The sequence below is a fragment of the Passer montanus genome, unplaced genomic scaffold (genome assembly GCF_014805655.1).
Source record: "Passer montanus isolate IOZ18808 unplaced genomic scaffold, ASM1480565v1 scaffold37, whole genome shotgun sequence".
In the NCBI taxonomy this organism is placed as follows: domain Eukaryota; kingdom Metazoa; phylum Chordata; class Aves; order Passeriformes; family Passeridae; genus Passer; species Passer montanus.
The window spans coordinates 7,310,887-7,334,921 of NW_024368485.1; the positions used below are offsets into that span (position 1 = coordinate 7,310,887).

The following is a 24,035-nucleotide window of genomic DNA, read 5'->3' on the forward strand; positions in this document are numbered from 1 at the left end:
AAGCTGAAATTGCCAAGTGGGAATTCAGTTTGTATTAACTTGAGAGCTGGCCAAAGAAGGAGAAAACATCCATCTCAGGAGGGTTTTCAAGATTTGGACACTTGGCTTCACATTTTGGTATGTTCAAACATGATCTGTCAACTCCCATCAGGGGAAACAAGAGGAAGAACAAACAAGTCAATCTGCTAAAGTCAGGGCTGCCATGGTTAGAAATTTCACGAAGCACATGGCTAAAAATAGGTTAGTCTGAACCCATGATGTGAACACAACTCCACACTCCACAACTGGATATTGTGGGGTTCCTTTCTCTCTTGTTGTGCTATATCCTGGAATATTAGGAAGTGAAATGCAAAAACAGCTCTTAAAAGTAATAATAATCCTCCTACCAAAATTAAAGCTCAGCTGTGCAACTTCCACATTCCTCAGCCATGTATTTGTGTTTGAGAAAATTCATGGTAAAGATTTTACTTACCTGAGCTTTGGGTGTCTCCATTATTAGTAGGCCACAAACGAATTGAGTGGATGATGCAAAAATGAGTGCCAATAAAATATTTACACCAATTCTTCATCCTGTGTGAAACTTCTTTTATATATATGTATATATGTAATATTATAAATAATAGGACTTATGCTCATATTTTGTACTCAGGATGTAAACACTGGTCCCAACAGCAGTGGCAAATGAACCACTCACATTTTCTGATTGCATAATTTGCCTAGAGGATGGATACATAATTACACTATAATTAAGTATAATAAACAGAGAAAATGATTTGAGAAGGAAAAATTATCACAGCCTCAACCACATCAGCCAGAAGCTCTCTTCTAATTAAGTTATTTTATTAAACAAAATGTTTTTAAGGTGGGTCTGCTTTGAAATTGTACATTATAGCCCATGTAATGCAATTTACTTTATAAGTAAAGCACAGCTTGTGTATGGACAGATGATGCCTGATAGGAGTCATGAAACACAGAGCACTGGGTCCAGCCCAGCCAGGTGCTGAGTCCCTCACAGCCCTGTCCAGGGAGGAGACCCTGGCTGCTGCTCTGGGAAATTGCAGCCTTTCATGTGCACTCCCTCACGGGCTCTTGGTATGTTACTTGTTTGTTTGGGTTTCTTTCTGATTTAAGGAGAGATGAGAGCACCAGGTAATTCTGATGCTGTCATCCTGTAATGATACAGTGGAGGCAAAGGACAAGAGAAGAGGCAGCTCAAGCTGGCCCAGGTAACTGTTGGTGTTTGGTTTGGGCCTTGAAGCACTATTCCCTCTCAAAAGCTTTTCCCCTGCTGGTGAGGCTCAGCACGTGATGAGATGAGAAGATGAAGTTGGCTTTAATGCTGCTGTGGCAGAAGAAATCCAAATCACTGGATCCTGAGCTGCAGGACTTAGGAGGATCCCCTGATCTGCTCCTGTACATGGCAAAGACCACCACACACCTCCAGCTCATTCCTCTTACAACTACAGCTTATTTTTTCAAACACTTGCCCCTGGCTACTCAGGGACTACAGCAGCCTTGGGGCATTACTCTGCAGGAAGCTGCTGCTCCTGTTCCCCACCACCACAAAAAACAAAAACCATTCACCTTCCAGTTTCAGCCAGAAGATGTCTGGATACATCTGCCTCATTTCCCTTCCTCTTGTGAGATTGTGATCAAGCCTCTCTTCAAGCCTCTCTCCTGTAAGCTCATTGCCACCTGATACTGATCTCTGCTGGTTTCCTGGCTCTTTAAGGCTCCTCCAGCCTTGCAATGTTCTTTGGGAAGATCTCTGCGTATCAGCAACCTGATTTCTTAGCTATTCCCTCCCTTCTTCAAGGTTTACTTGCAATCATTTAGGTTTGCTTTCATGCCATTGCAAGAAACAGAGTAGCTTCAGTAGCACATCCTGTTGGTACCTGCTTGGGGTGAGGTTTAAGAATGGATTTGCATCCCAACATAGGAGAAATTCCTTGGACAAGGCCAGGTTGGATGAGGTCCTGAGCAACCTGATCTAGTGGGTGACATCTCTGGTCATGGCAGGGCTGGGGTTGGAACCAGATGATATTTAAGGTCTCTTCCAACCCAACCCATTCTATTCTATGATTCCAAGGACAATCAGAGAAAGAAGTAACAGTGTCCTAAAATATCAGTAGTGCACAACAGCACAAGGTTTTTCAATTCCAACTGTTGAACATCATGTTATGAGGACATCTCCACATGCCCAGTGAAGATCTGTCTCCAGCTCTGCCTACTGCTCACCAGGGTAACAGAGCAGTGTGGTGGTCAGGAGGAATCTTCTCTTGTTTGGAGTTTTCCACTCTCAAGTGTTTGCAGAGCTTTGAACCACAAAGTGCTGTGGGTTATTGATGGATTGCTGACGTGTGTGGCTACAGGATGCCCTGGGGTCTGTATCCTCCTCATGCCCACTTCAGCTCTCTCCCCATCTCAAGCACTCTCGGGTGAGTGGTGACCTGGTTTCAACGAGGAGCTGCCATGACAAGTCACGTGGCAGTCACAGACGTTGCAAACTCAAGCCAAAGAGTCATTCTCAGATGCTTGGCAAACGCCAGACCACAGAAACTCAACGTGTCGTAAGATTCCACTTGGTCCCATAATGATGGGTGGGAAAAAGGAGAAGGATTATCCGTAGACCTCAAAGTGTTTTACAAAGGGAGACAAATGCTGCTATTCCCATTTATTGGATAGGGCAATGGCAAGCTGAGACTTGCATGAAGTCACCCAATTAATCAGCCAGAAAACTGCCACTGAAACCCATGTTCTGGTCTAAACAGGTTCTCAGACTGCCCTCATCACTGGAATATCTGAGTACCCTCCAGTAGCTCATGAGGAGAATTTGGGCATGTCCATGCTGGCCGGGGCAAACAGCTGCCTGTCCATCCAGCCCCCTTCCCAGGCAGCTGGACAGCAGCCATCTCCAGGTGGAATGTAGCCACAGTCACACCAGCCCGGATGCATGAACCCCACCACAAGGCACCCCCGCCCTCACTCAGCTCTGTGGCTTCCAGGGTGCAGCTCCGTTGTGGGGCACAGACAAAGCAGATGTGAGACTAGCTCTGGGAGCAGACAGATATTTCCTTATTCTAAATCCAGTTTCATCATCTCTAGTGCCCTTCAGAATATTTCCTCGTGCTTTAGTTCCCACTGAGACATGGAGACAGAGCACAAATGTGTTGGTTATCTGGTCACGGCTCATTGGAGGAGAGATCTGGAAGATGACACCTAAATGGGGATATAGGGATGCACTGCCACAAAAAAAGAAAACATCCCAAGTATATGTAGCAAGCCAGGAGAAAGGAAAGAGAAAGGAGGGCATCTCTAAACTCAAGATCTATTTGTCATGAGCAGGAGTACTAAAAAATAGGTAACTTAATGACCTGAAGGAAGACTAGGTGTTATTACAGGACATTATACTGGCAAAGTTCCTGTTACACCACAACAATAACTCTTTCCAGACTTTTCTTCCTTTCCAAAGCATGAGGAAACACCAGTGCATTTAGCCTCAATTCCCTGGCAGGCAGCGTCACTTCCTTGTGAGGGCTGACACAGCCATGGGAAGGCTGTTCTTTGCAGCAGCTACAAAAGCCCTGTGTGACCCAGCAGGTCTGATGCAGAGCTGAAGAAATGAGGCCTCCTCCATCCCAAGGTGCCCTGAGAGCTCATCCTGGACTACTCATGCTCCTGGGTTTAGAAATCCTTTGAGGGTTGCTGAGTTCCCACAAACCACTCCCAGCTCTGGAAGTCCAGCTCTGCTCACCTTGACTTTGTTTTCTTCCTTGTGCACTGTCTGCCAGCACTGGGCCACTGGGCAAGGTGGGCTTTGCTCTGACACTCTCCCCTGTTTCTGGATCCAATCCCTGCTCTCAGGGATCCAGTGGCTTCACTAACTCATCCCCTTCTCCTGGGTAAAGCAGGGCAGCACGTGGCTCTCTGCAGCTTTGCAAAGCCCTGAGTGAGCACACAGCTTGTGCCCGTGCAGAGGGCACAGGGCTGCTGGAACAACAGACTTGGTTCCCAAGGCCACAGTCATGCAGGAAGCTGGTGGCAGAGCTGCAAATAAAATCCAGACATTCTGCCTTTTGGGGCTGTGTCTTCACACCAGCACTGCTCTTCCTCTGGGCATCTGGGCTTGCTGTCTGATAGGCTCAGCAAGTCTCCTTAAAGGGAAAGAACCACACTTTCATTCTTTAGACCCCATGGATTCTTGCCATTACTGCCATGCATGGACAGATTTCCCTCCCTTTGTGATCTTTACCACTTCCTCACCATATGGAAAAGGCCTGATCCTGATGAAAATAATCATGGTTCCAGAAGAACCACCCAGACAATGTTGATTTACCTCCACAAAGGATGTGGCCCAGTGCTTTTGGCCAGACTTTCCTGCAGGCAGCCAGTCCCATCTCTGCCTCCTCCACCCAGAAGGCTGGGGAAGTCAAGGGACAATAACTCTGCTCAGCTTCACCTGGCCCACCCAGGGAACAGCTATTTCTGTACAGACACAGAAAACCCAAGCCTTGTCCCTTTAATCTAACATCTCATCCATGTTGCTAAACCTAATTCGAAAAAAAAACCCCAACCTGAAAATAGCATTAAAGGAAGCAGAGGATTTGAACTGCACTATATTTTTAAGATAGTCTTTTTGGAAAACATTGCATTTAAAAAATGCCCCTTTTACCATGAAGATTCTGAAACTATAGAGCCATCCCAAGCTCCTGTAAGGTAAGGCTTGTAATTGGGAACTGAGTAATGGAGTAAACACAGCTAGCTTTGCACTAAGAGGCAATGTGTCTGTCTCACATTGCCCCCACTCCAGAGGGGTTTGGGGCTATTTATGCAGGAAATGAAAGGTAAGAGCAATGATGATGGTGGCAGCTCACCCTCCATGCCTGACAGAGGGATGGTATCTCAGGATACAAATCTCCCTGGGGCTCTGGAGGAAAATCTGCTTTGGAGGAAGAAAATCCACTTTTGGGAATTGAAGGTCCCCTGTCTCCCACACCTGCAGGACTGCTGATTTAAGGTGTGAGCCTGCAGCCTGACGTGTTTGGGAGGGAGGGCGGCTGTTGAGCTGCAGTGGGCAGAGCTGAACACTGCACCCTCCTCTTCAGGGAAATGACACCAACTCAAGACTATCCTAACAATAAGATCTCATTCCTCCATATTCAGTTGGCATAATCCTATTAAAGGCATGGCAAAACCAGTGAAACACAGAAGTTTCTGTGGTGGTTTAAGGCAGGCACAAATATCTATGTAGGAGCCTTTCAGGTCCTTTGCATTCCCAGAGCAAGGACCAGATCTGACTTTCAATTATTTAATTTTCTTCCAATTTGCTGGTGTGAAATCTGACAGTCAGGCAGAGGTGTCTGCCTTGTCTTTAGTGTGGATCTCCTGCTGCACTCCCCTCTGCCTGCCCTCAATAGGGGAAAGTAAAATTGCTGTCCATTACCACAGCACCTCAGGGCTGTAAATTCTCAGGAGTTTCCTCCTGGAGATCTGGAATACTTTGACCCAGTTTCGAGACTGGGCATAAAGCATGTATCCATAAGGGGAGCTCACACCCTTGGAGCATCTGCAGAAACATATGGCAGGTTCACATCCCACTCAGCAGTTTCCTGGGCTGAACACACGGAGTGCAGGCTTTGTGAGAACCAGCAGCTGCTGAGCCCTGGGTTTCTGTCTCTCTTCCCTGAACCACAATCTTTCCTTGGCTCTCTGAGAGATACCACTGCCCTCCTAATCTGGAGCTTCTTGCACAGAGTCTTTCTCAATCCTTGCTCCTCCATGGCCTTTTTCACAGGTGAAGCTCCTCTCTGGCTGCCCTGAAAATCTTTCCTCACCTTCCCATTGCAAACAGAGGTGTTGTGTTATCTCTGCTTAATCCCAAATGGTGAAAAGAACCATTTCTAGGATCACTAACTTCAGATATCTTTGGATTGTGCTGGGCTGCTAATCTGCAGAGCTCATTGCAAATTTTTCCAGCTAAATCTTTTGTTTAATGAAAGATGTTTTGCCACAGGAACCGTTTTCCTTAAATATACTTCTTTGAAGCAGAACTTCTGAAACTTTTGGCTGTTGTTTCTGACAACGATGTCATTTTTCCTGTCTTATCAACATTTTCTGTGCAAACATACCCACCTATCAGCATGTTTTCCATGTCAGCAACCAAACTTGAGTCCAACATTCCTTCTGCTACTGCCAAGAAAGCAACAAATCCCACAGAATGGATTTAAACAAATCATGTAGGGATTTGGGAAGACTTTCTGTGTCATTCTGTGCCTATGCCACTCACGAGACACATCAGTTTAAACTCTTAGAAACTCCCAGAGATGGAGATCTCTGCATCACCTGTTCCAGCATCTCCTGCTCTTTAAGGAAACAGATTTCCTAAACTCTCACCTGCTCTTGTCCTTCCCCATGCAAATAGGCCTATGACCACTGCACTCTTTTACCAGACCCTTTCAGCTACTGCCTTCTCAAGTGAAGCCTCTCGCAGCTGTCCTCTGTCTTTTCTAGACTAAACAAATCCAATTTAAAGAATAATTCCTTACAGGTGGTGTTTTGTGAAATCTCTCATCAGTCCTGTTGCCCTCCTCCAGATTTCCTCTGGAGTTTACATCTTTATTTGAAGTCTGGAGTGTGGGTCTGAGGCCTGGGCCTCTCCAGGACCACGAGGACCTCCATACACAGGGTGCTCTTAATATCCCTTCCAACACCAAGTATCTTTCTGGCCACAGCATCACATGGCAGACTTAGACTGGAGCTTGTCCTCCACCAGCTCCCCTGGCATAGTGCCAGGACCTTGACCTGATTCCTTATGTGTATTTTTATTATGAACTTCCTTTTTTCACCTAAGGTTATTTCTGAAGTGTATTCATGAACATTTAAGAACATTTAAGATCAATCCTCCTCCCAAAGTCAGGGTCTTCCAGGCTGTTGTGTTGGTTTAACCTACTGCTCCACCATGCAGACAGTTAACAGAGGTTTAAATGAACCATGAGCAGCACAGGCTGCTGTGGATGGTCCTCTCACAGTGATACTGAATCATGCTTGCCTAATCCTCAAGGGCGTTATTCCAGCTGATGGCTGAAAAATAGCAATTATGCTGATAGGTATCATTTCTGATACCAAGAGCAGTCCAGAGGAGACTGAAGCCAAGAGTGATACCAGTGAATAACAGGTGAATCCCTGTTCATCCCCTGCACTGAGAAACAGGCTTGAGCACCAAGCCCTGAAACTACACTCTCTCTTTTTTTTCACAGCAGCAAAGCTGGATTATTCATGGCTTTGAAAGCAGGATGGGCACATCAGTATGCCCCTAAAGCCAAGATGATGAGCTAACCAACTTTGTATTGTTAGAAGAGTCCCCACCTACACTTTCACACAAAGGGCCGATTAGCTCATGCAAAACTCTGGGAGGATGCCATCTTTCATCGCTACCAGAAGATGTTTAATAGATGTTAAGCTGCCAACAACTAAGTGTTTGTGTGTGTGTACACACAGTCCAGGAGCTGCACACCGTGCCAGGGCAGGGCCATGTGCTGGGCACAGAGTCCACAGTGCCTGGGGTCCCTCCACCACTCCTGCAGTGTCCATGAACACTCCATGGTCCGAGCCACTGATGGAAATACTGAGTGTCTGAGTGCACTAAAACACACAGCAATAATGATGTGAGGCATCACTGCCCATGGCACAGAACTTCTCTCAAAACCACTGAGTGTACATTGCTGCCAGCATCACCTCTATGAGAAGTGCTGCATGGCCCAAAAGGAATGTGAGCAAGTGGGAGGAATGGGAGAAAAAATCCTTTGAGGTAACACATTCCCCTGTTCCTGCAGTGGTGAGCCATGCTGTTCAAAGGAACAGGTTCAGTGAGGCTGCACACAGCCCCTTGTTTGTGAACCACCAAAAAGCTATTGCCCACTTTCAATGGCCACCAGGAGTTCTCAGTGGCCAGTTCTCAGTCCAGCCAGCTAGAACCATCTCTTTACATTGTGCATTTTATAACACAGAAGGACACAAATTAGAATCAAAGGAAGAAATCCTCTGCAGCATGAGAAAACAAGAAAGTCAGTGATACATTTGTCATGTTCCAATGGCATACCTTATCCTCAGCTAACATAGGAAGTAATGTCTTCTCACTGTCTTTTTCTGCACTCTTCATCCATGGTCCTTGCTGAAGACTTGTAGGATGTCAGGAATGGCCTATGCTTTCCATTAGCTTAACAGCTACCTGGAAAACAAAGTGACCAAAAAAGTCATGCATAGAAATGTGCTTGTGACAAAGATATAACAATGGATGTCTCCCTGACATATTTTCTGTTTACAGCATGACAGCAGTAGCAGACACAGGAGTGCATCACAACAATGTTTGCTTGCAAATACGAGAGCTTCCTTACCTCTTGCTTATACAGAGAGACAGCAGTTATTGTACAGAGAGGATCTTTCCACCTGGACCACCTGCATTCTAAGCAGTGGATGCTGAGGGCATGGCACCTGCATCTCCTCCTCCCAGGGATGTTGGGCAAATCAAGCCCCTAGGGAACTGCCTGTGAACTCATGCCCCACAGCTCGTGGGGAGGAATTATCCCAGAATAACTTCGGTCTGTTTCTGACAAAGAGTAACTGGCTGGATCCCAGATGGTTACATCCCTGTAGAACCTTGCAGCAGTTATGGTTCTGGGGACTGGGTTCCAGAGCAGCCCATTCAGCCAGGGGGATCTCCCAGTTCTGACCCCAACACGATTCCCCTTTCAGACTGACCAGGACCTCTCCATCACCGTGTGCTCACAGCAGATGCGTCAAGTGAGGCAGAGAGGGAATTTGTAGAAGCAGGCAGCTCCCTCTGCTTCCTCAGGCCAGTGCTTGCACTTAACACAGAGCATTTTTACTCTGTGGAAGTCTTTGCACAAATGACTTTGTCCTAATCACCGCACTGCCTCCGTTATCGCCCGCACAAACATTCCCTTCGGATCAACATACCGGCTGGGCCAGGAATCACACAATTGATGTTTTGCTTTCCACTGCCTTATCTAAATCCAGTTACTGCTCAAAATGAGACTAAGTCAACAGACTTAATTGAATGAAAAGGCTGTGAGACAACCTGGAGATTTGTGGCTGTCTGTGTCCGTGCAGGAGTTAATCACTGCACAAACACTTTGCCACAAGCGGAGCCGCGCTGAGCGGGGTCGGTTTCTCCTCAGCCTGGAAGCTCACGACATGCCGGGGTTGTGGGAGGGATTGTTGGGGCTGGCAGGAGGATTTGGACAGCACCACAAACAATGTACCACCATGGAGAAAAGCTGGGGATGGACAATGGAGCAGCCCATCAGCAAACACTTCTGCTTGCTGCCTAGATTAGGAGATAACAGAGATCCCAGAGTAATGGCCAAAAAGAATTGCTCCCCTGTAATCTCTGCTGTCCAGATATCTGAAACAGCCCTGGGAAACCCCTGGGAGCAGCTGGTTTCCTGATGTCCTTAGCTCCTTACGGGGAGGCAGCTGCCAGACCCAGGATGTCCCCAGTGGTCAGCTCTTGCCGGCATCACAGGATTTTCCAGGCTGTACAGCCATGGCATTCCTTCTGCAAATCAGGAGAGAAAGGTGTAAATGAAACATGTGGAAACAGCCACACTGAGACAGATCCTGCTCCACCCCACCTCTCCTTCTGTCTTTAACAGAGACCATGAACAGGCTCTATGGAAAGACCACTAAACCTGGCCATAGCCAGGATCTAGTCCCCACTGTGACACGAGTGCTACACAAAGCTTCTCCAGGGTTGCAGGAGGAAAAGGACACAGCCTCACCCTGCAGTTACAGCCTGCCCTGGCAAAATCTGTGCCTCTCCTTTTCCTACCACCTGCTTGGCTCAGAGGCCCCATGATGGCATCCAGAGCTGCTGCTGTTCAGGGAGGCTGCAGTGGGAATGTTCGTGTTCACGGCAATGGTTCATCTTGGCCACTGCCTGAAGGGAGGCTGAGGCTGCAAACCTCCTAAAATAGACATTAAATATCTTCTAATACAACATGACTCACTACTTTCCTGGCTGGGAGGACTCTCGGGTGATGGAGAACCTGAATCAGGTTCTTCAGTAGGCAGTGACAGCCTGAGGTGACGACAGGCCAAGGTGATGATGATGACAACATCTCAAGGTGACTTTGCTATGAGCCATGTAGAGACAGAGCCATTTTAGCTGGGGGGCTGAACATGGATTTTGGCTGGAAAAGCTCATCCCTGCTACAGAGAGACACCATGCCTTGCACAGGCCACCCACTTGTCACCACACGCTGGCTTGGGGCCAGGACATTTGGCTGTGAAGCTGCAGCCCTGTTGGTACCCCTTAAAAAAAGGAGGGCACTGACCCAGCCAGATCCTTCTTCCACCAGGAGTTCTTGCCCTCTGGCATGCCACTCGAGCAGACAGCACAACTTTTCCAGCAAAGCCAGAAAGGATGGGAAAGCTGATGAGCTTTGTGTTCAGGTGCATGTGGCCAGAGTGCTATGCAATGTCAAAAGAAACTGCTGCAGAATGCCCAGGATTTGGGATACAACAATAACATACAGCACTGTATTTCATTCTTTTAACAAGTGCTGAATATGCAAAGGCTCCTTTCCCAGCTTCTGTCTTCATCTTGGAAGCTGGGGAAGAGCTGTGTGTATAATTATTTTCAGATGCCATCCACTTCTATTGATTATCTGAGTAGGATGCACAAATAATGGCAGCTAATGCCAGAGCAGAGGTCAAGTGAAGCTCACTCTCTTTTGGGAAAAGCTGAAAGAAACCCACCACGTGAGTTTTTTTCAATGGGTCATTGAAAACAGCCTAGGATACATTCCCTACAGTCATTCTCAAAGTTCAAGGGCAGGGGAAAAAAGAGCAGAAAAAAAAAAAAAGAAGCTGTCTCTGTGCTCACTAAACTTCTAATATCTGAAAATGCTTAAAAAAACACTGACACTTTTTTCATACACTCATGGAAAAACACACTAAGCTTTTGACTCGATGGTTTTGTTTTTCCAGCGAGTCCCTTCCAGGCTCCACGCGCCCTCTCACAGTCACGTCTGCTGGGTGAGCTGGGAGCTGACAGCCTCGAGAGGAGCTCTCTGTGATTCTGCCACATCGGGTTTCAAGTATCAGCTTGCTGGAAGTGCGGCAGAGAGGGAGGAGGGAGGGAGGGAAGTGGTGAGAGCCTTGCCAGCACACCTGCACAAGCTTTGGGCTCTCCTGGACACTCTGTGTGCTAATGATGTATAACCTGCAGAGCCTGGCAACTCGCTCGCTGAAGACTCTACCAGACAGGCTGTGCATGCCTCTGATTCCTAATTTCTTAAAACAAGTAAGAAACTGCCCCCCACTCCCAGCCCCATGCTGTAGGTAAATGCCCAGGATGGAAACTGAGGTGCTCAGCTGGGCAGAGCTTCTACCAAGGCAAGGAACAAATGACAATTTAATTATGGTGCTTTAGGTCTGTGTAATTCCTCTTACAAAGCAAAAGGGAGGAAAAAAGCTGAAAGAGAGACAGAGTTCATTTTAGCTCCAATGTTCTGCTAATTTTTCTTTTCACTATTAGAGATGCATCTGGATCCTATTTCTAACCCACTCTCAAATTTTCTTGAATTAAAATCCCAGATCACTGCTGTGTTTTCAAGTTGAAGTGTGCATAGTAGCCAAGGTTTATATTGCAATTTCTGGAGTTATGGAATGATGAGCTCCAAAAGTGGAAAGTGTGTTGTATGCCTGAATCCTGAGGAAAAAAACCTGGTTGGCATCAGTGTTATTTGGAATTGGAGCCTATTTGTAGAATAAATAGCCCTGAAGTTCAAACACGGCTACATTTTACATGTGGTTTTGCCCACTGGAGCTGGTCTGTGTGCAAGAGCAAAGGCTGCTGTGCTGGAGATGTAGGAATGGGAAGTGCTATTTAATTAGAAAGCCTGGATATTTTCCAGCTTTCCCCCAACATTTAAAAGTTCCCCCATTAGTTTGGGGCTTATTTTGATGAGAAATTCACTTTCTGACTAAAGCAGCACTTTCTCTATTGCTCCCCGAATCCCATTCCAGCACCCTGCTTGTGTCTAAATCCAACAGCCTTGTTAGACTGGAAAACACCACAGCTCTCATGGAGTTACGAATCCCCATACTCTCTGGGCTTTCACCTCTGCCATGACAATTCCCAGCCTCTGCCAGGTGAAGCCAGCCAGCCAATATTTATGGAAAATGAACAGACTAATCATTTCCAATAGCGGGCCACAATTATTAATTGCATCAGTTTACACTGACATCCAAATGGACAGACACAAGCCAAAAAATTGGAGTAATGGCTCCACCCATCTACCACCCAAATGTAAACAAGCCAGCATGGTTGAAAAGAGGACTGGAAGTCAGGGCTGGGGCGTTCTCCTTCTGCTGTGTTATGGTGGGATAGCCAAACTTCCACTCCACCTTCCTGCCAGGCCATTCACCCAGCCCTAAACTGACCTTACCTCACTCAGGAAGTTCAGTGGCTTCTCTTGATATCAGATTCTTTTTAAACAGGGCTAGAAATGCTCTACTGACAATAAGAGCAAGAGATTCTATTTTGGAGATTGGGTGTTGCAGGGTCATGATTTAAACCTGTTAGGTACCTAAAATACAGTTCAGCCCAAGCCACGGTTGGTCCTGGTATTGTGTGTACATGTGTGGGCAGGGAAATAGCTGCAGAGGGGAAGGAAGTCCTGAAAAGAGCCCTGAACTTACCCTTAAAACAGTCTTCCTTGCCCCTCTCCAAGTTGGCCTCAATTCAACTGAATTAAAGTATTCCCCAAATTACATTTCCAGTAAATTCACAACCCTGAACAAAACAGCACCTGCTGTTTGTTGAGGCATCTTTGCATGCCACGGTTGATCCATTGCTCCTGGTTACCATCACCTGGAGGAAAAGGATCCTGCTCAGCTTCCAGCTCCCACTCCTAACCATGAGAGCAGCTTGGCCTCAGCACAGCCTGGATGCCACGAGCCTGCTCAGATGGGCTGGCTCAGGAGGAGCTCTCGTGGAGCCCAGGGCATTCACACCAGTGAGGGTCTGGCCCGCGAACACTCGCACCTGCAGGGTGAGGACACACAAAGGCCCGTGCTCCAAAGCGTGGTGAGCTCCAGCCTCCTAAGCCCCATGAAATCCCACTTCCTCTCCACTCGTGCTAAATGTAAAAACAGAAACAAAGGCACACACCTAAATAAACAGAAAAGCAGAGAGCAGAAGGGGAGGGAGGCCCTGCTGCAGGCCAACTAGTACAGAGAGATGTTTTCTATTTGCGGTCCTCTGTGTCAGACCTTGCCATGTCACGTGGACCAGAATGTGAGTGGGAGACTTGTTGGACACATTGGCTTTACAAATGTCTCACAATTGCAGAAACACCTGCTTTACATTATTTTTTTTGCTGGTCCACAACAAAATTCCTCCCTGGTCAACAGTTTTCAGCAGACCTCCTTTCCTTCTTCTCTGTGGATGGCTCAAATCACTGGTTTCCAAATCCTGGGCCACCACGAGATCACATGGGAACCTGCTTCAGTAGGAGGGTGCATCAGAAGGCAGAAAGGCCAGTTCTGCTCTGAGTTATGCCAAAGTGTTGGCCACAGGACCAGAGCTGCGTGAGGCTGCTCAGGGCTGGGGGAGCAGCAGAGGGGTGACCCAGCCCAAAGGGACTGGTCTGTCAGACCCATCAGTTTGCAGCATGAACCCCCCTGGCCACACCTCTGCAACTCACACCACTGCAGCCACCACGAGTTATTGCTCTTGGTCTCCACTGCTTCCTGGAGAGCTGGAATGGGTCTGAGGCAGCGTCCAATGAAACCAAAGGGAGCCTTTCCATTAACTCAATGGGCTCTGGATCAGGCCCAACATCTGTTTGGCCCTCTCTGTACACAGCACAGCCAATTTATTCTTTATCCATTCCCGGGCCTCTTTCTCCAATAGCATCCATATTTTTCCTACTTATGGTTGTCATTAACCCCACTAAGCACCACCCCAAGAAGGAGACTGCCCCTTTGGCAACTAACCCCCTGGTGTGGCACAGTGGTGCCCTTACCATTTCAGCAAGGCTCTCCTCTCTCCTTGTTCAGGTTTCCAGCACATCCCTTTGAGCTGCCAAGCTCTTTCTACCCTCCCCTTCCCATCAAGTAATGGGCTGGTTGTGCCTTTTCTTCTGTTGAAAACCTGATCAAGAATCAGTGCTGCAACCAAACAACAAGGTCCAAAAGCCTGTAAGAGCCCTGAAGAGCACTGCCAGCAGGGACAGGCTCTTTGAGCAGATGTTTCCACCTTGGCTGATGACAGCCCAGGCAATGGGTTCCCTAGAGAGCTGGAGTCTGAGGGAGAGCAGCCAGCACTCAGGTCCTCTGTCATGTATTGGAGTCCAGGGCTACAGTAAGAGACAATTACTCAGACTGGCGGTATCAGACCACAGAATGTCTTATGTTGGGCAGGGACCATGAAGTTCATTGAGTCCAACTCCCCACCTCCTCACAGGACTATTTAAAATTAAACCATACAGCTACAAGCCTGATCCAGACACTCCTTGAACTCTGACAGGCTTGGTGTGGTTACAACTTCCCTGGGGTTCTTTCCCCACCATCCCCATATCTCCTCAAGTGTGAATTTGTGTTGTGCCAGTTCACAGCACTTCAGTTTCCATCTGTTCCCACCCAATTTGTGACTTGCACTGCAGAGACAATTATGGGACTGGGCACAAGTCTTCTCTTGGGCCCACAGTGACAGACACGGTCCATGAGACACCATCCATTCACTGAGCAATATAGCAAAAAAGGATTAATTTTTGTGACTTTGCTCAGCCCTTGGATTCCAGGACCTTGTTTTCAACCAGCACACATGGATTCCCATGCTGTGACATGCATGTCATTGCTAAGCAGAGCAACAGCCTTTGCTCACAAGCCAAGCTGCTTCTTACAGCAGGAAAACAAGTCCCCAGTGCTAAGTCTAGAGAGATTCCAGGCATGGAGCTATGGATTCATTTTGGGCACTGCCATTGCCTAAGTGAGAACCCCATGCAAAAATGCCTCCCCAGCATACCCCTGAAATCACATGGGTTTGGAAATGGGAGCGTGTTGCCTGAGGCCAGCTGTGGGGACTGGCAGGCTGCTGGCACTGTGCAGAGGCACATCTGCATGTCAGGCAGTTACTCATTCCTGCATACTTCCCTGATAAAATCTGGATTGCCTAAAGCTGGTATTTTCACTCCAGTTTCCTTATCAAGGTATTTACCACCTCCTGTCTGTGTCTTGCAGACTGAGGGTGTTAAATGCTCCCTTATTCTCTCCCTGTGCGGGGTGCTGGAGCATGTAGGAGCTGGAGCTGCCATCCAGGATGGGATTTCTAACCCCACCAGGGCAGGCAGTGTGTGCCTGCTGGCCTGGGCTCTGTGAGATCTCACCCTCTTTGTACCGGGGATGTTGCTCTGTTGATCCTCATGCTGCCTTCCTGCAGCTGGTGGGTTCTTTCCTGTGTTCTGGGGCATTTGCTGTGGTGTTTCCTGGTAGTCCTCAATCACATTTTAGAAGCTGTTTTGTCCTCTGTCGGGTTCTCTCCTGGTGTAGCTGTTGTACAGCTGTAGGAAGAGAAGGAGAGTTTGGGATAAAGTTATCTCAGGAACAGGAGAAGTGTATATGGCACCTCAATAACGCACATAACATCTTTTTCTCTCTAAAGCAAAAAGCAGGGCTCTGTCTCTTAATATCAATACTGAGATAGGCCCCTGATCACAAAGGTAAGGTGTTCTTGGAATTTTGAGCAGTCCCTTTCCAAGAACACCCCACTCCTCTTTCACTGCTGATATCAATCACCTGTTTTAGCCAATGGGTCACACAAGCCCCTCTTCCTTAGGAAGAGCATCACCCTGAACCCTTCACAGGGAGTCCTTGAGGGCTCTGCTGTTCCCCCTGAGCTTCATAAAAGGGGAAAAGAGAGTCATGTTCTGAAACACAGTACCCTGAAAAAATATTCATTTCCTTGAGGAAAAACACTACTGGATTACTCACTGGGGAAACCTAAGAAACAGATCTGTTTCAGTTTGGTTTCACAAACATGGGAAATATTTCATCAGTTCAAGAACAACATTTGTGGAGATTGATCAGCTGGGTTCACACTGCCTTGAGGGAGATGTAGTTTATTTTGGGATGCTGATTCTACAGACAAGGCTGTCCTCGGCCCCTCCCATGAGCATTATGCTATAGGCATACAGCTTGTGCCAATCAGACTTAAAAGAATGAAACTTGGTTTCAGAAATGCCACCAAGTAATTTTAGCTCAAGAAAACCCCCAATGTGGAGCTTTATAGACTTCATATAGAAAGATTTTTCTTCTGGCATTTTTGCTCCATTTCTGAATTGGTGTTTGGGATACAGAAAAAAAATCAGAACTATCACACGGGGTAGATTTCTAATTTGAAACTTCTGTCTTGATAAAGGCTGGCTGAAGCAAGTGAGACCTCTTCAGGTGTTACTGCACAGCTGTTGCCAGCTTGAGCAAACCTGTTTAAACCCACCACTACACCTGCCCACACATGAAGGGCTCTTGGGATGCTGGACAATGCTTAACGGGAGCCAGGGAACAGACCTCTGCTTCAGTGCAGAACCCCTGTGCTGGCAGATGCCAGACATGGATCTGAGCTGGTTGTCTGGCTTGGCAGTGCCCAGCCTGGTGAGAGCCCTCTGCACCAGATGGGCACCTTCTGCAAGCCCTGTCACTGGCAGCAGTGCAGAGGAGCCAGGCAGGGTTCACACGTTGGTTCTTCCCCTCCCTGCGGTGTTTGGACAAGCCAACACTGACATCAGAGACTGGACTGCTATCAGTGGTGGCGTTAATTGGGTGCCAATTGCAATGAGACAGGATGACAGCGACACTGCTTGGGACTGTATCCTGTATCCAAGCTCTAACTTCCTTTGCATTCTCCCTCCCCTGGTATTAAGTTTAGCTAGGCTAAAACCAGCTCGAGACATGGCCACTCTTGCTGCAGTTTCTCCTCAGACTCTCTCATCAGGAGCTGCAATATTTTGGAGGTGTCGTGCACCTGCTGCAGCCCCTGCCCAGGTGCCCAGAGCGTGGGGAGCAGCAGCCCAGAGATCCCTGGAGGCAGAAGGACAGGAAAGCAGAGGCTTTTGCCCTGCCCTGCAACCTCCAGAGACAGTGCATGAGAATAAAACACAGGGAACCATGTAGTGTGAGAGAGTAACTCAAAAATTACGCCTGTAGTGAAGAAACCACATAATATATTCAAGATGTCAGAGGTTAGCCATGGTGCATGTGAATCATGCTGCAAATACCTCACCTTTAACTCTGCCGTCGTAATTAGATTACAAAGTTTTTATTACGGTTTTAAATTCTGCCTTTATAGGTTGCTGTCCAGCTGTGCACTTAAATCTGGTTTTATCACACTTTCTGAGCTCATCACATTTAATTCTGCCCCTACAATGCTGGATTAACTTTAAGGGTCGCTGAAGTCAGAAGTCACTCACCCTTGCCCTGCTAATGGATTCACAGCAGCCCCGCACGGCCCGGGCAGTGACGTGTACAGTACCCAAATTTATCATCGGGCCCGAGGGGAAGGCAAAGGGCTGCTTGTTTATTTACTCCTCTGCTGGGTTCGCTGTCGGGACATTTGCAGAGATTGCTGCATGGAGGAGGTGTTGTGTTGTTTACCTCCTGCAGGAGCCTGCCCAGCACTGCTCCGAGAGCTCAGAGGGAGGGAGGGTATCCAGGCCTGCCTGGGAGAAGGGGACGGCTCATGGACCTGCACCACCTGAGGAGATGGTCAGCTCTCTCCATCCAGAACTCACACCCTGCTGCCCCACTCGCTCCTGCCACAACCCCCAGCCCTGCTATGTTGTGGGTCCCATATCTGATATTTAGCAGTCCCAGAAGACTGAAAAAAAAATTGTATTTTTATTCTAAGGACAACTTCTTTGTTGTTACCCATCATCAAGAAAGCAGGACAGGGCACAAATTAAACTCTTCATCTAAACAACTTCCACTCCCAGGTTGTTACCTCAATCTGTTTTTATTCTCTGACAAGCAAAGATCAGAGAGGTTGGTATTAGATACCACCAAAATAAGATGATTCATTGCCTTGAAAAAAATCATCTTGCAAACAAGCAAATAAAGGAGAAATATTCTATTAAAAGAAACCCTCAAATCATCAAGAAATAAGGTGCTGAAGGTCCAAGTGATTTACATGAAGTCACAGGGAGTCTGAAGGATCTAGGAAATCACACTTGCTCCAGTGGAAAGGACATTTCTCTCTTTCTTGCTGTGGAACACTTTATTAGGGCAGACCTGAGCCCAAGATGGACAGCATGGAATTTAGTGGAAAGTGGAGGGCAAACTGTCACTGAGTTTGCCATGACAATTTTTGACCTTTGCCTTTCAATGACTAGACACATTTTTGGAATCAAGGTTAATAATCTTCAGTAATATACAACCTTCTCCCTAGGAATGTGTGGTGATTAGGGCAAAGAATTTCACATGGTCACAAAATATCTATCTCAGAGTCCTGGGCTTATAAAATACTCTATTTCCTCCATTAATTGTGTCCACGTGGAGCTGTAACTAAGTAGCTGAAACAAATAAAACCAAAGTAATATTGTTTCCTTTTAAAATATTTCACTTAATTTGTGGAAGAGGTTTGGGCTCATTAAAAGTAGGCCATCTCCCACGAGGGCTTTTTCCTTTTCTGCCCCTGGCCCACGCTCAGTGACATGTAGAGCAGCACGTTGCTCCTTGGCACAGCCCTGGCTGGAGCCGCTCTCCCAGCAGCTCCTGGGCAGGCAGAGCACGCTTGGCCAAGCAGCTCCTCATGTGCCATTGCCCTGAGAGGAACAGCCCTGACTGAAATTTCCTCCTTCCCCCTCCAGCTCATTAGGGAACTCTGCTCCTTGCTCCCATGACTGTCCCAATCCCTCTGTTTCTTCTGGGGAAATGACAAGGTTGACCTCATCTAGAGGTGCAAGCAAAGCCCAGTCCTGAGCTAGAGTCTGTCTGAAGGCACCGTGCAGCCACTTGGTGCTTCTGGTGATCTCAGACTGTCCCTGCTCCTCCAGAGCAAGCTGTGAGTCAGCTGCATCAGGGTGACACCAGGAACCGCTGTCACGTCACCAGACTGTGACAGCTCCTTCCCCTGGGCTGATGTTGGTCACAAAATGGGCACAAAGCACACAAGACAGAAGTACAGAGCAAGGATGCCAGGCTGCCAGCAAAACCTCCAGAAGACAACAAATGATTCTACATTCCTTCCCTGGGGAACATCACTTTTCCTCCTTCACTGGGGTATCTTTTCCAAGTGCATCCTCAACCACAGTTAGAGTTTGTGAGAGACACTACTCTGTCTAAGCAAAACTGGAAGATCTGGTGATTCCACAGTCCCTTGTGACCTCTCCTGCTGCTGTGTGCTCTGACCTGGAAAGTGCTTGTGCTGCAGTGGGACCGGGGCAATGCCCCAAGGCTGGGGAGGGAAGGATGTGACCAAAGGGGGCCAAACAAGCCCATGCTTGCTGAAGGTAGAGAAAGCTCAGGGCAGAAGCTGAGGCCGTCATCTCTGCACTGGCACCTTGCACAAAGTGCCCTGTTGGCACCAGACACCCCTCCCTTGTCCCCCACTACTGATGTGGCTCCAAATGTTCATCGGGTGTCTGGGACAGATGTTATGGCATGCACACTTCAGCTCTGTTTTATGAGGACATTCCCATAAAATTAGAACCTATGATCCCTCTCCCAGTTTCTCCTCTCCTGTGGGCTCAGTCGCACTGGAGAAGAACTTATGCCAGTGTTACCAGGCAACAACCAAACTATTCATGAGGGCATCCCAGTCAAAAGGAGTTCAGAGGCTCCCCCAGTGCTGAGTTCTTCTCACTGGTTTTGTTGTCCTTCTAAGGGGGAAGCCACATCTGGAAAATTACTGATGTCCTGCTGTTCACTATGGACACCACTGGGAACTGGCATATGGTCCTGTAAAGTGTGATTAGATCAACAAGGTAAACTCTCATTATGACCTCTCTCAAGGTCTTTAAAAACATGTTTCCCTAACTGCTATGATTATATCCAAATTCTTTCATTTTGGTAATAACAACATCATCCACATTTTCCTCTCTCCCTCCTCTTTTTTCTGATCATAATTTTGTTACTCACAACAGAAAAATCACTCCACAACTCTCTCCCTGTGGACTTGATCTCTGGGTATGAACACTCTCCTCCCACCAGAAATCAGTATAAACACAAACATCTCCTCTGCTCTGGATGAGCTGAACCTGAGGCATGGAGCTTTTCTGGACCATATGAAAAAATCAGTGTTATCAGACTCTCATTAGCATCATCATCATCAGTGTTATTACTGCCTGTGTTAGAGGCCCCCTTAGAGAGGAGAGTCAAGACCAGGGCCCAGTGAGGGTTCAGGTGCTGTACAAACACACCATGAGGGCAGGCTGTGCCCTCCACACCCTCAGGGCCCAGCTCAATTAGCCCCCTGTCACTGCCACTCCTCTGCTGCCTCTCTGCACAATTTGAATTCTTCCTTCTGCACCCCTGTGATCACCAGCATGGCTGCACCAAATTTCTCTTCTCAACACCCAGCAAAGCCCAGAATTGCCATCACTCAGCTCCACCAACACTCCCAGCAAATGACTGGGATGGCAGTGAGGTTTTGCCCAAAATCTTATCCCCACCATAAAAGCCATGGGAGAGCTGGAGTGGGAAGGAGATTTCAGCCCCAAGTATGTTTATTCCAGAGTGTAACATTCTGCTCCAGGCAGGAAGGCACCAGTCCCAGGTGACTTCAAAAGAGCTAATTCAGGATCACCTCTGAGCCCAGAGGGAGAGCTGGACCTGCCAATTCTGCAAGGAGCAGTTTAGGAACTGCAGCACCTGGGAAAAGGCATCTGACCACAGCAGGAGAACTCAGCCTAAGTCGTTCTGGCATTCACTGAGGGACAATGTGCAAAACTCACATACCTGGCTGGCAGCTGTGCTTTGCTTCTATCAGAGCTCTAAAGAATCATGTGATGGTGTTAAATATTTAAAACCTTGTGATTGCAACAGAAAATCCCACTCGGATGAATCACGGGAACAAAGAGGTAAAAATATCCAGGAGCAGTTCCCTGTGCAGTGGGACTGTGGTGCAGCTCACATCTGTCTCTACAGGCATTTCTGGATCATGTTCTCCGGGTGTGTTAAACGGAGACATGAATGAACACTTGGTTTGAAGGCCTGAACCATTTGACTTTGATAAGATTTTATCTTGATGAACACAGAATTGATTGACGTCTCGTATTTCTTGGGTTTAATGAGCTCATAACTGCACTTTAATTGGTTTAATTACCAGAGCATAATATTGCAGGTATGTAATGCAGACCTGTAATACTGAGTTATACAATATATTATATTTGCTGTACATCACAAATTACAACATGCAATGTAACACAGTTTTTCATGAGAATTATTACCAGGATTATCAGTAGTGAATATTCAGCGACATGAATAGAAATTTCCTTTAAGTAATGTCTTCAGGATTTGCCCTCCTTGTATAAGCTTCTAAGAACAACGTTCATCTGAGGAAAATGTGAAGGCTGTGAAATATGAAATTATTTCTAGGCTAGGGTGGGATTTGGCTTCAGAAAGCTCAGGGTCTAAGTTCCTCCAAGATGTTTAGACACCTCACTCCCATTTCAAATTTCCATGTTTGCGTCAGAAATACAGTTTTTCCTCTAGCTTTTTCCAAGGCTGGCTCAAGGCTCACAGCATTTTCTCAATCTACTTATTGGCCCATTTTGGAAATTACTGTTAACAGTTCCCTAGTGTTTTCCTGCTATAATTGTTTGGATCTCTGGGTGACACAATTAGCAGCTGGGAGAAGCACTGGAGTGTGGAACTGCATCTTTAATTATCTTTCCATTGTGAGGAAGGATGCCATGTGCCCAGGCACTTGTTACACCTGACAAGGACAATGTATTCACAATGGGTGTTTATACAGGCTAATTCCTTACAAAAATACCTTGACAGAAAGTGCTCCCCCTGCCTCAAGTTCCCTATCGCAATTGCTAATTAATATTATTGTGCAGAAAACGATCCTATCAACTAAAGCCTCTTCTGTCATAACTGCTGCTCCCTGCCCAGCTATGCCTAATTAAACTGCTGCTGACTCACTCAGCAGGAAGGATGTTCAGCAGACCTGGTCTCACTGCTCTTTTACAGAGTCTGCTCAGCTCAGCCTCCCTGAAGCTGCCCTGGCTGCCTCTACTCGACTCCTGCTGCTGACTCAGGCTCTAAAGCCACACTCAGGTTCCTGGTAAAGTTCTGGGTTTAACTGCTCAGTAGAGCTGGCCATACACCTACATTCAAAGCCAAGCACCATCTGATTCCCTTTTCCAGTCACACTGGTTAAAATATAGATGTGAGGGCAAAATTATTCTGCACTGCACACAGCAACTGCAGCTGTCACGAATTTTCTGTGTATTTTTCAGACTAAAATGATGTTTACATTGGTAGCATAAATAAGAGCCGAGCCTTCAAAGTGAATCAGAGTGGAACTGCTCTGCAGTTCTCTGGCAGTTGTGCTGGGACTGGGGTGAAAGGCTGCCATCAGTCCCAGAAGAGTCAGGTTCAGTGATTTGGGCTTGTCTCTAGGTGTGTGAGGATAAAACCAGGAGTCTAATGGGATTGACAAAAGGACATTACTCACCCCTCAGGAGGCTGCCTCCTCTGCCAAAGAGCTCCTGCGTGGCCCAGCTCAAATTGCAAACCTGCATGTTCTCCTGTTTCTCATCTGCTACAGACAGATAATTACAGAGGTGCTAAGAGGATAAACGTAGTAAAGTCTGGAAGGAGAAAAGAGCAGGAGGAGAGATGGGCATGAGCAGCTGCTCTTGGGCACGCCTGGGCTCTGCAGTGACACAGACAGGGCTTCTGGCCAGCAGGAGCACCAGTCATAATCATAACATCCCCGTGGCCAGGGGGGCTGGCTGGGGGCTCTGGGGTACAGGCTTGTCCCCACCAGCTTTGCTTTAACTCAGCTACTGATGCAGGACTCAGCCTTTTCTCCTGGGGAGCACCTCTGCAGTGCAAGTTACAGATAAGTTCTAGGGGAATGTAACAAAATCCTGGGGAGGCATGGCAAAGTGAGAAGCCCACGTGCCTGTGCCTTTGGGCAGGTAAAGCATCCAGACTGCTCCTTCTGCAGCTAACCAATAACAACAAAAGAGACAGAAAAAGGGAGACGAATTAGGCTTAAAAATTGAATGCAACTTTCAGTGTATGAAATGAATCAGTGAATCAAACAGGCTAAAGGAATAAGAAAGATAAAAAAATTAAGACTTTTTTACCCCCATGAAATCAAGGGGTTCCTGTGAAGAGCAGGAGAGGAAATAGTTATTCCCCAAGAAATGCACCGTGCTGCTGTGAAGTGAAGCAGGTGGGCAGCACACTGTGCCTGGGCACCTTCAGCACTGACCAGGATTAGGCACTGCAGAAAATGTTCCCAAAGCACCCCGGCACCCCCTGCCCATGAGGAGCACCCTAACCCAGAATCCTCCCTCTGTGCAATGCCCTTCTCCCTCCTGCATTTGGGGAAAGGCTGGAAGGAGGCCAGGACTGAGCACAGTGCCTGTACATCCCAGCCATGAATCCTTTACGGAGTCAGGGGCTCCCATGGGGGCTGAAGGTGTGCAGCACCACATTGGACAGCACTACTGCCACTAATAATGATGGTAATAACAAAGGGCAGGGAAGAAATAATACTGAAGCTTCCTACCAGCCTTGAGCTCTGTGTGTGCTAGGATAGCAAGGATCCCAAAAGGCACTTGGATCCTGCCTTGTCTGAAGCAGTAGTAAATAGAAATGGTTGGTGAAGCTTCAGAACAACCATATATGTATGTGGTTAACAGGCTAAATAAAAGGAATACACATCTTTTTCTTTGAAATATGCCAAAAGGGAATCACTTAGCAAAAAAAGATTGCTTTTTTTGACTGCACTTTGCTTTGGAAGGAAGACATCCAGAAGAAAAACAAAAATA

The 24,035-nt window shown here is 47.3% G+C and overlaps 1 protein-coding gene across 1 annotated transcript in view; it reads left to right on the forward strand.

The window, feature by feature from the left end:
* BMP2 (bone morphogenetic protein 2) overlaps positions 1-19,998 on the forward strand; it is a 266,059-nt gene extending 246,061 nt beyond the window's left edge. The window contains exon 5 of the mRNA XM_039717158.1: positions 19,907-19,998. The gene's annotated coding sequence lies outside the window, so the exon portion shown is untranslated. The remainder of the gene's footprint in view (positions 1-19,906) is intronic.
* The last annotated feature ends 4,037 nt before the right edge of the window (positions 19,999-24,035 follow it).